This window comes from Salmo trutta, chromosome 15, assembly GCF_901001165.1.
Source record: "Salmo trutta chromosome 15, fSalTru1.1, whole genome shotgun sequence".
Classification (NCBI taxonomy): Eukaryota; Metazoa; Chordata; class Actinopteri; order Salmoniformes; family Salmonidae; genus Salmo; species Salmo trutta.
The window spans coordinates 60,399,080-60,415,650 of record NC_042971.1 but is presented as its reverse complement, the minus strand read 5'-3'; the positions used below and the strand labels follow the sequence as shown (position 1 = coordinate 60,415,650).

General features: G+C 43.1%; 1 protein-coding gene across 1 annotated transcript in view; it reads right to left on the bottom strand.

Annotated features, from left to right (window-relative positions):
- Positions 1 to 3,370, bottom strand: part of arhgap24 (Rho GTPase activating protein 24) — a 202,460-nt gene extending 199,090 nt beyond the window's left edge. Inside the window, exon 1 of the mRNA XM_029692396.1 lies at positions 2,724 to 3,370. The gene's annotated coding sequence lies outside the window, so the exon portion shown is untranslated. The remainder of the gene's footprint in view (positions 1 to 2,723) is intronic.
- Positions 3,371 to 16,571: the final 13,201 nt, after the last annotated feature.

Sequence of the window (16,571 nt, the reverse complement as noted above, 5' to 3'; positions counted from 1 at the left end):
CTCTCTATCTCTCCTCTCCCTCCCCAGGTCTCACTCTCTCTCTCTTATCTCTCCCCTCCCCAGGATCTCACTCTCTCTCTCTATCTCTCCCCTCCCCAGGATCTCACTCTCTCTCTCTATCTCTCCCCTCCCCAGGGAGTCTCACTCTCTCTCTCTTCATCTCTCCCCTCCCCAGGATCTCACTCTCTCGCTCTAATCTCTCCCCTCCCCAGGCCTCTCCCCCCTCACCCCCAGGGACTCACTCTCTCTCTCTCTTATCTCCTCCCCTCCCCAGGATCTCACTCTCTCTCTCTCTCATTCTCTCCCCTCCCAGGATCTCACTCTCTCTCTCTCTTTATCTCTCCCCTCCCCAGGATCTCACTCTCTCTCTCTCTTTATCTCTCCCCCCCCCCCGGGATCTCACTCTCTCTCTCTCTTTATCTCTCCCCTCCCCAGGATCTCACTCTCTCTCTCTCTTTATCTCTCCCTCCCCAGGATCTCACTCTCTCTCTCATCTGTTATCTCTCTCCCCTCCCCAGGATCTCATTCTCTCTCTCTCTTATCTCTCCCCTCCCCAGGATCTCACTCTCTCTCTCTTTATCTCTCCCCTCCCCAGGATCTCATTTTCTCTCTCTTTATCTCTCCCCTCCCCAGGATCTCATTCTCTCTCTCTTTATCTCTCCCCTCCCCAGGATCTCACTCTCTCTCTCTCTTTATCTCTCCCCTCCCCAGGATCTCACTCTCTCTCTCTCTTTATCTCCCCCCTCCCCAGGGTCTCACTCTCTCTCTCTCTTATCTCTCCCCTCCCCAGGATCTCACTCTCTCTCTTTATCTCCATCCCCTCCCCAGGATCTCACTCTCTCTCTCTCTTTATCTCTCCCCTCCCCAGGATCTCACTCTCTCTCTCTTTATCTCTCCCCTCCCCAGGATATCACTCTCTCTCTTTATCTCCATCCCCTCCCCAGGATCTCACTCTCTCTCTCTCTTTATCTCTCCCCTCCCCAGGATCTCACTCTCTCTCTCTCTTTATCTCTCCCCTCCCCAAGATCTCACTCTCTCTCTCTCTTTATCTCTCCCCTCCTCAGGATCTCACTCTCTCTCTCTATCTCTCCCCTCCCCAGGATCTCACTCTCTCTCTCTCTTTATCTCTCCCCTCCCCAGGATCTCACTCTTTCTCTCTCTCTCTCTTTATCTCTCCCTTTCCCAGGATCTCACTCACTCTCTCTCTTTATCTCTCCCCTCCCCAGGATCTCACTCTCTCTCTCTCTCTCTCTCTTTATCTCTCCCCTCCCCAGGATCTCACTCTCTCTCTCTCTTTATCTCTCCCCTCCCCAGGAACTCACTCTCTCTCTCTCTTTATCTCTCCCCTATCCAGGATCTCACTCTCTCCCTTTATCTCTCTCCTCCCCAGGGACTCTTGGGGCAGACCTTTCAGGCTATGTCTTCTCTCTCTCCCTCTCTGATCATGCCTAGAATAATGCCTTGTAATGCTTGTTAATTCCTTGTAACGTGAGCTTTCTGTCTTGTATGTGATTTCATTCATTGTACCGTGTAATATCAGAATTTGTTAGACAATTCTCAGACCTTTCTTGATAGTGTCTTCCTATAGCTCTTTAAGAGTGTTGGTTGCATATTCCTGTTCATCCTCAGATATACTTGTTAATAGACTTTGTCCATTCATTGCATAGTCTTATTACGGGTCGCAGGTGGCTCAGTTGGTAGAGCATGGTGTTTGCAAAGCCAGCATGGTGTTTGCAAAGCCAGCATGGTGTGTGCAACGCCAGGGTTGTGGGTTCGATTCCCATGGGGGCCCAGTACAAAAAGAAAATGCATGAAATGAAATGTATGCATTCATTACTGTAAGTCGCTCTGGATAACAGCGTCTGCTAAATGACGTAAATGTGAGCTATATATATAAAACATACTTATATATCAAATATTACCACATTACACAGCTACTCCTCAGGAAGTCATATTGACAGTATCTTCAAACACAGAGACAAAAAAACACTATATGCCTAATAACAAGTTACAATGCATTACATTATACCTGCAGGCAGTGCTGCAGAGAGGGCCAGACAGTCAGTCAGTCTCACAGCTCCTCAGAGAGTGACAGATGACAGTCAGTCAGTCCCGCAGCTCCTCAGAGAGTGACAGACAGTCAGTCCCACAGCTCCTCAGAGAGTGACAGACAGTCAGTCAGTCCCGCAGCTCCTCAGAGAGTGACAGACGACAGTCAGTCAGTCCTGCAGCTCCTCAGAGAGTGACAGTCAGTCAGTCAGTCCCGCAGCTCCTCAGAGAGTGACAGACGACAGTCAGTCAGTCCCGCAGCTCCTCAGAGAGTGACAGTCAGTCAGTCCCGCAGCTCCTCAGAGAGTGACAGTCAGTCAGTCAGTCTCACAGCTCCTCAGAGAGTGACAGACAGTCAGTCAGTCAGTCAGACAGTCAGTCAGTCCCACAGCTCCTCAGAGAGTGACAGTCAGTCAGTCAGTCAGTCAGTCACAGCTCCTCAAACAATGCTATTGATAAACTCTGCTTACAGTCAGTCTGCCGGTATGACAAAGACTGGATGGATGTGTGAACTCAGCTCATATCAATGTGAAAAGGATATGACCTCTAAAGACTGTCAAAACATAAGCAACATAGCCCACTGTACAGTAGACAGGTGTAGCTGGGCACAGCCGTCCACAACACTGAACCTACAGCATACCAGGAGACACAATAACAGAACACAAAACACTTACTTTACTCTAGAAATCAGCCTCTAAAGTAATATCCAGGTTGTGACGTGTGAAGTTTCCAATCGACCAAAAAAAAGATCCTAATCCACAGTTACTCCAGTTACTCAGAAAGAGAGATCCGAGAAAGAAGGGGAGAATCTCGACCTCTTCAGCCAGAGCGCTCCTGTTGCTGTTGCCACTTCCATAAAGATGGTCAGCTGCCTCACAGGAGACTGGAGAAAGAGAGAGGAACTCGGACTGGTTCTCTGTGATCGTGTCTTTTACCAACGAGCTGCTGTTATAAACTTTTCCCTTGACTGCTCAGACCATCTGCCTGCTCGGTAGGTTTCCGTGGGGACAAGACAGCACGGACGAACGGCAGCCACAACCGAGATCAGCAGAGCAGCAGCCTAAAGCCACATGGGGGCTCCAGAGGCAGGGAGTGCAGTCCACGCAGTACATCAGAGTCACAACACGGTCTTCCCCAGCCTGAGTCAACACACTGTCCACAACTCAACTTAAGTCTACGAGTGAGCTAAGCTGTCTGTGAGGAGAGCAGCACGCAGTCCAGCAGAGTGACCCTGCCTTCCAGGCTAGAGCTTGAAGAGCTGCAGAAGGAGAGAGAGAAGGAGGAGGAGAAGGAGGAGGAACAGGAGGTGCGGGTGTTTGTGTGAGTGTGTTTGAGGAAGTCTGCAGATGAAGGGTGAGTGGTATGACTAAGCTGTGAACAGTGAGCCGGCCCCCTCCCTCCCTCCCTCTCTCTCTCTCTCTCTCTCTCTCTCTCTCTCTCTCTCTCTCTCTCTCTCTCTCTCTCTTTCTCTCTCACAGGCAGGCAGACTTTGTCTTGGGTTTGGTTTCAGATTCCACACAAGCAACTGGCAGCTGTTCCCCCCCTGGTGCGCGCGCACACACACACACACACACACACACACACACACACACACACACACACACACACACACACACACACACACACACACTCTCTCTCTCACACACACACACACACACACACACACACACACACACAAACAAGACTCCCACTTTAAACACCTCTGACTTCCAGGATGAATCTACTACCATTAGTCTGTATCTCTGTTACAGTATATCACTTTACTTCCTGTTCTCATACAGTACACAATATATAGTTTTAGGATAAAGCTGTCCCCCCCCCCCCCCTAGCTGCCCCAGATAACAATCTGTTTTTTACAAGACAAATGACTGTATATACAGCTACTGGTTCAAACAGCTGGAGCTCTCTCTCCTTCACACCTCTTTAAGCTCAGCTCTTTAAGCTCAGCTGTACACACAACAACAGAAAGGAAAGTGCATCTTGTTTGTCTGTTACTGCTTTGATTGCCTCTGTCCATCTCACAGCGCTTTTCTAAAGACCAAGCATGGCTGTATGTTTGTGTGTGTGTGTGTGTGTGTGTGTGTGTGTGTGTGTGTGTGTGTGTGTGTGTGTGTGTGTGTGTGTGTGTGTGTGTGTGTGTGTGTGTTGTTTGTTAATACACAACACTGGGTGGTATTCCCAACAATTTATCACAGCTTGACTTCAGTATTCAACATTTGTCCAGGGTGGATAAAGTTCATCATTTTGACAGTTAAGTCTAAACATTCATTCAGGATGGTTAAGGTAAGGGTTAAGGTTTAGGATAGGGTTATGAATGGTTAAGGTAAGGGTTAAGGTTTAGGATAGGGTTATGAATGGTTAAGGTCTGGGATAGGGTTATGAATGGTTAAGGTCTGGGATAGGGTTATGAATGGTTAAGGTAAGGGTTAAGGTTTAGGATAGGGTTATGAATGGTTAAGGTAAGGGCTAAGGTTTGGGATAGGGTTATGAATGGTTAAGGTAAGGGTTAAGGTTTGGGATAGGGTTATGAATGGTTAAGGTAAGGGTTAAGGTTTGGGATAGGGTTATGAATGGTTAAGGTCTGGGATAGGGTTATGAATGGTTAAGGTAAGGGTTAAGGTTTGGGATATGGTTATGAATGGTTAAGGTAAGGGTTAAGGTTTGGGATAGGGTAATGAATGCTTAAGGTAAGGGTTAAGGTTTGGGATAGGGTTAAGTATGGTTAAGGTAAGGGTTAAGGTTTGGGATAGGGTTAGAACAGAAACAACTTGATGGTTAAGTTTAGGTATTAATTTCCAATGGTTAAGGTAAGGGTTAAGTTTAGGTATTAATTTCCAATGGTTAGGGTAAGGGTTAGCACTGGGATTGAACAGAGGACCCTCAGTGCCAGAGCTACTTGATGGTAATAGCGTTCCCCGTTGCCCCTAGTAAAATCAAATCAAAGTTTATTGGTCGCACACACGGATCTACAAATATTATCACAGGTGCAGCAAAAATGCTTGTGTTTCTAGCTCCAACAGAGCAGTAATACCTAGCAACACAACAACAATAACAATACACATGTAATCAAGGAAAATAAATAAATAAAGAAATATGAGAACGAGCAACGTCTGAGACCAGAATATTAATATATATAAACTAAACTAAACTAAAATATAAATGCAACAAAGTGTTGGTCCCATGTTTCATGAGCTGAAATGAAAGATCCCAGAAATGTTCGATACACACAAAAAGCTTATTTCTCTAATATTTTGAGCACAAATTTGTTTACATTCTTGTTCGTGAGCATTTCTTCTTTGCCAAGATAATCCATCCACGTGACTGTTGGGGCATATCAAAAAGCTGATTAAACAGCATGATCACTACACAGGTGCACCTTGTGCTGGGGACAATAAAAGGCCACTCAAAAATGTGCAGTTTTGTCACACAACACAATGCCACAGATGTCTCAAGTTTTGTGGTTGTGTGCAATTGGCATGCTGACTGCAGAAATATCCACCAGAGCTGTAGCCAGATATTTGAATGTTAATTTCTCAACCATAAGCCGCCTCCATCGTTGTTTTAGAGAATTTGGCAGTACATCCAACCGGCCTCACAAGCACAGACCCCGTGTATGACATCGTGTGGGCGAGCGGTTTGCTGATGTCAACGTTGTGGGGTTATAGTATGGGCAGGCATAAGCTACAGACAACGGACACAATTGCATTTTATCGGTGGCGATGTGAATGCACAGAGATAATGTGAGGAGATCATGAGACCCATTATGCTTAAGGTGTCTGTGACCAACAGATGCATATCTGTATTCCCAGTCATGTGAAGTCATAGATCAGGGCCTAATGAATTTTATTTAAATTGATTGATTCCCATATTTGAACAGTAACTCAGTAAAATCTTTTAAAATGTTGCATGTTATGATCATATTTTTGTTCAGTATACGTACAGTTGAAGTTGGAAGTTTACATACACCTTAGCCAAATACATTTAAACTCAGTTTTTCACAATTCCTCACATTTAATCCTAGTAAAAATTCCCTGTTGTAGGTCAGTTAAGGTCACCACTTTATTTTAAGAATGTGAAATGTCAGAATAATATTAGAGAGAATGATTTGTTTGAGCTTTTATTTCTTTCATCACATTCCCAGTGGGTCAGAAGTTTACATTCACTCAATTAGTATTTGGTAGCATTGCCTTTAAATTGTTTAACTTGGGTCAAACGTTTTGGGTAGCCTTCCACAAGCTTCCCACAATAAGTTGGGTGAATTTTGGCCCATTCCTCCTGACAGAGATGGTGTTACTGAGTCAGGTTTGTTGGTCTCCTTGATCACACACGCTTTTTCAGTTCTGCTCACAAATGTTCTATAGGTGTAACGCCCTGGCCATAGAGAGGGGTTTTTGTTCTTTATTTTGGTTAGGCCAGGGTGTTACATTGGGTGGGCGTTCTATGTTCATTTTCTATGTTGTCTGTTTCATTGATTTTGACCGTGTGGCTTCCAATCAGGCACAGCTGTTGTTGGTTGTTGCTGATTGGGAGTCACACATAAGTGCCCGTTTTCCGTTGGGGTTTTGTGGGTAATTGTTTCTGTTTAGATTATTTCCGAACAGGACTGTTTTGCTGTTGGTTATCTTGTTTTTGTATAGTGTTCTTACATTAATTAAATACAATCATGATGAACACTAACTCCGCTGCGCCTTGGTCTACTCTCTCTCCCGACAACCGTTACAATAGGATTGAGGTCAGGGCCTTGTGATGGCCACTCCAATACCTTGACTTCATTGTCCTTAAGCCATTTTGCCACAACTTTGGAAGTATGCTTGAGGTCATTGTCCATTTGGAAGACCCATTTGCGACCAAGCTTTAACTTCCTGACTAATGTCTTGAGATGTTGCTTCAATATATCCACGTAATTTTCCTGCCTCATGATGCCATCTATTTTGTGAAGTGCACCAGTCCCTCCTGCAGCAAAGCATGCCCACAACATGATGCTGCCACCCCTGTGCTTCAAGGTTGAGATGGTGTTCTTCGACTTGCAAGCATCCCCCTTTTTCCTCCAATCATAACGATGGTCATTATGGCCAAACAGTTCTATTTTTGTTTCATCAGACCAGAGGACATTTCTCAAAAAGTATGATCTTTGTCCCTGTGTGCAGTTGCAAACCGTAGTCTGTTTTTTTATGGTGGTTTTAGAGCAGTGGCTTCTTCCTTGCAGAGCGGCATTTCAGCTTATGTTGATATAGGACCTGACACCTGAAACCCCACCTCTTTAAGGAATACCTGGGATAGGATAAAGTAATCCTTCTAACCCCCCCCCCCGAAAAAAAATATTTAGATGCACTATTGTAAAGTGGTTGTTCCACTGGATATCATAAGGTGAATGCACCAATTTGTAAGTCGCTCTGGATAAGAGCGTCTGCTAAATGACTTAAATGTAAATGTTAAATGTAGGACTTGTTTTACTGTGGATATAGATACTTTTGTACCTGTTTCTTCCAGCATCTTCACAAGGTCCTTTGCTGTTGTTCTGGGATTGATTTGCACTTTTCACACCAAAGTATGTTAATCTCTAGGAGACAGAACACGTCTCCTTCCTGAGCTGTATTTTATTATGATTATTTTATCTTACGAGGTAAGTCAGTTAAGAACAAATTCTTATTTTCAATGACGGCCTAGGAACAGTGGGTTAACAGCCTCGTTCAGGGGCAGAATGACGGCTGCGTGGTCCCATGGTGTTTATACTTGCATACTATTGCATACTGTTGTTTGTACAGATGAAAGTGGTACCTTCAGGGGTTTGGAAATTGCTCCCAAGGATGAACCAGACTTGTGGAGGTCTACAATTTTTTTCTGAGGTCTTGGCTGATTTCTTTTGATTTTCCCATGATGTCAAGCAAAGAGGCACTGAGTTTGAAGTTAGGCCTTGAAATACATCCACAGGTACACCTCCATTTGACTCAAATGATGTCAATTAGCTTATCAGAAGCTTCTTAAGCCATGACATCATTTTCTGGAATTTTCCAAGCTGTTTAAAGGCACAGTGAGTGTGTTTCTATGTTGTGTTGATTGGGGTTGGGACTCTCAGTTGAAGGCAGGTGTTGTCTATCTGCCTTTGATTGAGAGTCCCATATTTTAGGGTGTGTTTGTGGTTGTTATTTGTGGGTGATTGTTCTGTGTTGAGCCTATGCTTTGCAGACTGTCAGTTTATCGTTCGTTTTCTTGTTTGTTGTTTTTTGTATTCGTGTTGATTTAATTAAATGTTCAAGATGAACTATATCGACTCTGCTGCGTATTGGTCATCCTTTTCCGACGACGATTTCGTTATATCGTCAGAAGACGAAGATACATGTGACAGTACTTGTGTCATGCACAAAGTAGATGTCCTAACCGACCAAAACTATAGTTTGTTAACAAGAAATTTGTGGCGTGGTTGAAAAACGAGTTTTAATGACTCCAACCTAAGTGTATGTAAACTTCCAACTTCAACTGTGTATATATACATATATTGGCGTGTGAAGACAGTATAGACAGTAAATTAATAGAAAAGGACTGTACAGCAGTAGTTATATAGGATAAGGTCTCTTAGACTAGACGTAACAGTACATTTAAATCTGGGACACTCAAATGAGTATGATATGTAATGTTTGGTCTGGTTACAGAAGTGGTGGATGCGTGGGGATATAATGTGAATGTCTAGCAACCCAAAGGTAGCGTGTTCCAATCTCATCACAGAGTATTTTAGCTAATTAGCTACTTTTAAGCTACTTACTACTTTTTAGCTACTTTGCAACAACTTAGCATGTTAGCTAACCCTTCACCTAACTCTATCCTTAATGCTTTTAGCTAACCTGTCCCCTAACCCTAAACCTTTTTGCCTAACTCCTAACCTTAACTCTAACCTTAACCCTAACCCCCTACCCTAGCTAACATTAGCCAGCTAGTTAAAATGTGTGTTAACCACCTAGCTAACGTTAGCCACAACAAATTGGAATTTGTAACATATCATACATTTTGCATATTCGTAACATATTGTATGTTTTGCAAATTCGGAAGATATCCGCACAAAATGGATGATGGATCCATAAATTAATACATAACATACCAAACGTAACATATCATACTAAATGGAGTGTTTCGGATTTACACACAGAATAATAAGAAATGCTCTGACATCAGGTTGCATGAATACAGTATGTACCCCACCAGACATGCCACCAGGGGTCTTTTCACAGTCGCCAAATCCAGAACAAATTCAAGAAAGCGTACAGTATTATATAGAGCCATTATTGCATGGCACTGAAATGAACAGCAAACCAGGTTTAAAAAAAAACAGATAAATCAACACGTCACGGTACAATGCCTCTCCCTTATTGACCTAGATAGTTTGTGTGTATGTATTGACATGTAGGCCTTTTGTGAACCTTTTTAAAAATTGATGTAGTTCTATTCTTGAGCTGTTCTTGTCTATTTAGGTTCTGTACTCTGTCATATTTCTGGTTTTGTTGCGGACCACAGGAAGAGTAGCTTCTGCTTTTGCAACAGCTACTGGGAATCCTAATAAAAATACCAAAAATACCAACAACAAAAATGTGCCAATATGTCCTCTAAACACCAGTTCCTCATTATCACTTAATTATCTCTTGTCTGTTACTTTATGTAAATTATAAAATTACATCCCACTGGCCACAGACGTCAATTCAACATCTATTCCACATTGGTTCAAACGTAATTTCATTGAAATGACATGGAAACAACGTTGATTAAACCAACGTGTGCCCAGTGGGATGTACTGTTCGAACAATTTACTCTGAGAGCCACACATTATAGTCATTAAAAGTGAAGAATGATTGACCTATAATCAAAATTCAAAATAATTGAACAAAATATAGAAACATGTTTATTGATGACATATGTGAAATGTCACGGGCATGTTGTGTCTGTAAAAAAATATGTAGTTCCATTAAGATTATTTAAATGTATACTGTTATAAAAGCAGTACAAATGGATACAAATGGATATATAGTGTACCATACTCTAGCGTTGTCTGTATTTTCCCCCCTATATTTTAAGAAGGTCTCTGCCAGTAGACCAGTGGACCAGTGGACCTGCTGAGCCAGCACCTACAGGTTAGCTTGTATTTTACTTAACTTGGCAAGGAATCCTGCTAAAGGTAAGGTTTGGTCTTGCTGCAGACACATGAGTGCCCCCAAAAACCTTTGCTTATTGAACTGCAAAAGAGAGAGAAAACCCTATTAGTCCCATTGAACATAGGGGGAAAGCAAGACACCTGTCAAAAGGATTATCTGAATCCGTGTTCAGATGCTACTGTAACATTACCAAATGATATGCGTGACCGTATTTACTTAGAATTTAGCCAGCTGAATAGCATTTACTAAAATGGGCAATAACTAAACCTTGTTAACATTAGAAAATTGCATTATATTTTAGATCTCACCAACTTTGACAGTTCTCTTACCTATAAATATGAATGCTAGAGCTATTGTAACTTTACTGTAGTGTTACCATGCTAGATAGCTAGCTAGCTTGCCAGGCAGCTCAGCCAAATATATTTATAACTAACCCAAGATAGTCAATCTCTGTCATTTACAGTGGGAGCAAATGAAGCATAGTGGGCAGAACAAGCAAGGAGGTGGGCAAAGCCAAGCATGAGCTAGTGAGATCCAATTGGCACGTTGTAACATGGCATATTCCATTAAATCAAATCAAATCAAATCAAATTTATTTATATAGCCCTTCGTACATCAGCTGAAATCTCAAAGTGCTGTACAGAAACCCAGCCTAAAACCCCAAACAGCAAGCAATGCATGTGAAAGAAGCACGGTGGCTGGGAAAAACTCCCTAGGAAAAACTCCTGAGAAAGGCCAAAAACCTAGGAAGAAACCTAGAGAGGAACCAGGCTATGAGGGGTGGCCAGTCCTCTTCTGGCTGTGCCGGGTGGATATTATAACAGAACATGGTCAAGATGTTAAAATGTTCGTAAATGACCAGCATGGTCAAATAATAATAATCATAGTAATTGTCGAGGGTGCAACAAGCACGTCCGGTGAACAGGTCAGGGTTCCGTAGCCGCAGGCAGAACAGTTGAAACTGGAGCAGCAGCATGGCCAGGTGGACTGGGGACAGCAAGGAGTCGTCATGCCAGGTAGTCCTAGGGCTCAGGTCCTCCGAGAGAAAGAAAGAAAGAAAGAAAGAAAGAGAGAATTAGAGAGAGCATATTTACATTCACACAGGACACTGGATAAGACAAGAGAATACTCCAGATGTAACAGACTGACCCTAGCCCCCCGACACATAAACTACTGCAGCATAAATACTGGAGGCTGAGACAGGAGGGATCAGAAGACACTGTGGCCCCATCCGATGATACCCCCGGACAGGGCCAAACAGGCAGGATATAACCCCACCCACTTTGCCAAAGCACAGCCCCCACACCACTAGAGGGATATCTACAACCACCAACTTACCGTCCGAAGACAAGGCCGAGTATAGCCCACAAAGATGTCTGCCACGGCACAACCCAAGGGGGGGGCGCCAACCCAGACAGGAAGACCACGTCAGTGGCTCAACCTACTCAAGTGACGCACCCCTCCCATGGACGGCATGGAAGAACACCAGTAAGTCAGTGACTCAGCCCCTGTAAAAGGGTTAGAGGCAGAGAATCCCAGTGGGAAGAGGGGAACCGACAAGGCAGAGACAGCAAGGGCGGTTCGTTGCTCCAGCCTTTCCGTTCACCTTCACACTCCTGGGCCAGACTATACTTAATCATAGGACCTACTGAAGAGATAAGTCTTCAGTAAAGACTTAAAGGTTGAGACTGAGTCTGCGTCTCTCACATGGGTAGGCAGACCATTCCATAAAAATGGAGCTCTATAGGAGAAAGCCCTACCTCCAGCCGTTTGCTTAGAAATTCTAGGGACAATTAGGAGGCCTGCGTCTTGTGACCGTAGCGTACGTGTAGGTATGTACGGCAGGACCAAATCGGAAAGATAGGTAGGAGCAAGCCCATGTAATGCTTTGTAGGTTAGCAGTAAAACCTTGAAATCAGCCCTTGCCTTAACAGGAAGCCAGTGTAGGGAAGCTAGCACTGGAGTAATATGATCAAATTTTTTGGTTCTAGTCAGGATTCTAGCAGCCGTATTTAGCACTAACTGAAGTTTGTTTAGTGCTTTATCCGGGTAGCCGGAAAGTAGAGCATTGCAGTAGTCGAGCCTAGAAGTAACAAAAGCATGGATTAATTTTTCTGCGTCATTTTTGGACAGAAAGTTTCTGATTTTTGCAATGTTACGTAGATGGAAAAAAGCTGTCCTTGAAGCAGTCTTGATATGTTCTTCAAAAGAGAGATCAGGGTCCAGAGTAACGCCGAGGTCCTTCACAGTTTTATTTGAGACGACTGTACAACCATCCAGATTAATTGTCAGATTCAACAGAAGATCTCTTTGTTTCTTGGGACCTAGGACAAGCATCTCTGTTTTGTCCGAGTTTAAAAGTAGAAAATTTGTAGCCATCCACTTCCTTATGTCTGAAACACAGGCTTCTAGCGAGGGCAATTTTGGGGCTTCACCATGTTTCATTGAAATGTACAGCTGTGTGTCGTCCGCATAGCAGTGAAGTTTAACATTATGTTTTCGAATGACATCCCCAAGAGGTAAAATATATAGTGAAAACAATAGTGGTCCTAGAACGGAACCTTGAGGAACACCGAAATTTACAATTGATTTGTCAGAGGACGAACCATTCACAGAGACAAACTGATATCTTTCCGACAGATAAGATCTAAACCAGGCCAGAACTTGTCCATGTAGACCAATTTGGGTTTCCAATCTCTCCAAAAGAATGTGGTGATCGATGGTATCAAAAGCGGCACTAAGATCTAGGAGCACGAGGACAGATGCAGAGCCTCGGTCTGACGTCATTAAAAGGTCATTTACCACCTTCACAAGTGCAGTCTCAGTGCTATGATGGGGTCTAAAACCAGACTGAAGCGTTTCGTATACATTGTTTGTCTTCAGGAAGGCAGTGAGTTGCTGCGCAACAACTTTTTCTAAAATTTTTGAGAGGAATGGAAGATTCGATATAGGCCGATAGTTTTTTATAATTTCTGGGTCAAGATTCGGCTTTTTCAAGAGAGGCTTTATTACTGCCATTTTTAGTGAGCTTGGTACACATCCGGTGGATAGAGAGCCGTTTATTATGTTCAACATAGGAGGGCCAAGCACAGGAAGCAGCTCTTTCAGTAGTTTAGTTGGAATAGGGTCCAGTATGCAGCTTGAGGGTTTGGAGGCCATGATTATTTTCATCATTGTGTCAAGAGATATAGTACTAAAACACTTTAGTATCTCCCTTGAGCCAGGGTCCTGGCAGAGTTGTGCAGACTCTGGACAATGAAGCCCTGGAGGAATACCCAGATTTAAAGATGAGTCCGTAATTTGCTTTCTAATGATCATGATCTTTTCCTCAAAAAAGTTCATAAATTTATTACTGCTGAAGTGAAAGCCATCCTCCATTTGCGAATGCTGCTTTTTAGTTAGCTTTGCGACAGTGTCAAAAAGAAATTTCGGATTGTTCTTATTTTACTCAATTAAGTTGGAAAAATAGGATGATCGTGCAGCAGTGAGGGCTCTTCGATACTGCACGGTACTGTCTTTCCAAGCTAGTCGGAAGACTTCCAGTTTAGTGTGGCGCCATTTCCGTTCCAATTTTCTGGAAGCTTGCTTCAGAGCTCGTGTATTTTCTGTATACCAGGGAGCTAGTTTCTTATGACAGATGTTTTTAATTTTTAGGGGTGCAACTGCATCTAGGGTATTGCGCAAGGTTGAATTGAGTTCCTCGGTTAGGTGGTTAACTGATTCTTGTCCTCTGACGTCCTTGGGTAGGCAGAGGGAGTCTGGAAGGGCATCAAGGAATCTTTGGGTTGTCTGAGAATTTATAGCACGACTTTTAATCTTCCTTGGTTGGGGTCTGAGCAGATTATTTGTTGCAATTGTAAACGCAATAAAATGGTGGTCCGATAATCCAGGATTATGAGGAAAAACATTAAGATCCACAACATTTATTCCATGGGACAAAACTAGGTCCAGAGTATGACTGTGGCAGTGAGTAGGTCCAGAGACATGTTGGACAAAACCCACTGAGTCGATGATGGCTCCGAAAGCCTTTTGGAGTGGGTCTGTGGACTTTTCCATGTGAATGTTAAAGTCACCAAAAATTAGAATATTATCTGCTATGACTACAAGATCCGATAGGAATTCAGGGAACTCAGTAAGGAACACTGCATATGGCCCAGGAGGCCTGTAAACAGTAGCTATAAAAAGTGATTGAGTTGGCTGCATAGATTTCATGACTAGAAGCTCAAAAGACGAAAACGTCATTGTTTTTTTTTTGTAAATTGAAATTTGCTATCGTAAATGTTAGCAACACCTCCGCCTTTGCCGGATGCACGGGGGGTTTGGTCACTAGTGTAACCAGGGGGTGAGGCCTCATTTAACACAGTAAATTCATCAGGCTTAAGCCATGTTTCAGTCAGGCCAATCACATCAAGATTATGATCAGTGATTAGTTCATTGACTATAACTGCCTTGGAAGTGAGGGATCTAACATTAAGTAACCCAATTTTGAGATGTGAAGTATCACAATCTCTTTCAATAATGGCAGGAATGGAGGAGGTCTTTATACTAGTAAGATTACTGAAGCGAACACCGCCATTAGGGGGACACCTCCTCTGTGAAGGGCCCGTGTGCACAAACTCAGTTCGACCTTACACTCCTTCTAAACAACTTCATTTTTTAAACATTTTGGCAAAGCATCAAGCCTATAAAACTTAGTGCACTGTGCTCATAACAGATTTAATTTTGGGAACAGAAAAATGTATTGAGGTCAGATGTTTAATCGATGAGAAAATAAGTCGATCCGGTTTCACCTAGTTCCATCCTCTCCCACTACTCACGACTGGACTTTTCTAAAACGTTCTGAACAGATGCTTCAGCTTTATAGCCCTTGTGACGTGTCTAGGTTACCCCTTCTGTCTGTGGCTCAGCTAAGCAGCAACTATTGATAGCCACAAGTTAGCGGTTGCTATTTATATTCTACTGTTGGAAAACAAGTTGGCTCTGGTCAATATTACCATTGCAGTGGCATTCATGTTTTTAATCTTACCATTTGGTATGAAAAGCTGATAGTTCAGGAAAAAGTTGGAGAAGGTTGCCTAGCTAGCTAGCTACAGTTCTGTCTCGATCGTGCAGTGTCTGGACAGCGCTCTTGTTTTTCAGGTGGTTGGCTGAGTTAATCAATAGTGTCACACCCATTTCAAAAGATGCAAGGGTGAGACCCTATAGGCTGTGTCCTTCTTCCCGAAGAAGCTATACATGATTGGCTTTTGAAACATGGACATGGAGATGGTGATTGGACATGGTTGACAGCCTATCTTGAGTTTTAAAAAAAGGTGCCATTCTCTACCAACTGAGCTGCAGAGGACCACGTGTATCACTGCAGGCAGCATGGGTTCAAATCCGGCCCACTTGTCACGGTCGCTATCTTCAAATTCCCTGTCGTAAATTAACCAAGGCGCAGCGTGCCGGTAATTCCACATTCCTTTTATTGAAGTGAAACTGAACAAAACAAAAACCAGGTAAACAGAATCGACCGTGACGCTACTGAGGCGCGCACACAAAACACACACAGAAAATAATAATTACCCACAAATACAGGTGGAGAAAAGGCTGCCTAAGTATGATTCCCAATCAGAGACAACGATAGACAGCTGCCTCAGATTAGGAACCATACTTGGCCAAACACAAAGAAATACATGACATAGAATGCCCACCCCACATCACACCCTGACCTAACCAAAATAGAGGAAATGAAACGTCTCTCTCAGGTCAGGGCGTGACACCACTGATATTTCCGCACACACTCCTCTATCTTTCATCTCTATGGCTCTCTAGCCGATAAACTTACAAAATATATATATATATATATATATATATATATATATACACAAAAAAAATGGAAAAAAATGAATGTGTCATCTTTTGTTACAGTTCACTAAGTCTCTCACACCAAGGAGCCATTATCGATGTCTCGCTTCCGCAGTCTACTGTAGATCTTAGCTACAGAACCTCTGTGAAGTCTCTCGACAGCCAGTGTCTCTCTAATGGCAAAGTAAGATGTAACACCTCTAAAAATATCTTCTACATTTAGTCTCATTTATTTGGTGAGAAATTCATAATTATTTCCCCTTGAGCCTTACACCCAACCAGAGATAGCTTCCATAAAAATAACTCTGAAGTATAAACCAAATGTTAAATTTGAAGTTCAACATGACCCTTGATACATCTGGCCAATGTACAGCAGTAGCAATGAGGATGTGGAGTTTTCTGTGTAAATGTGTTCCCTATCTTAATTAAATAGACAGTCAAACAACAAACAGACAGACAAACCACACTAATGAAACAGACAGTCAACTCTCGGGTTAAACCAGATGGACATTCTCCCCCTCTATTAGATCTGAGACA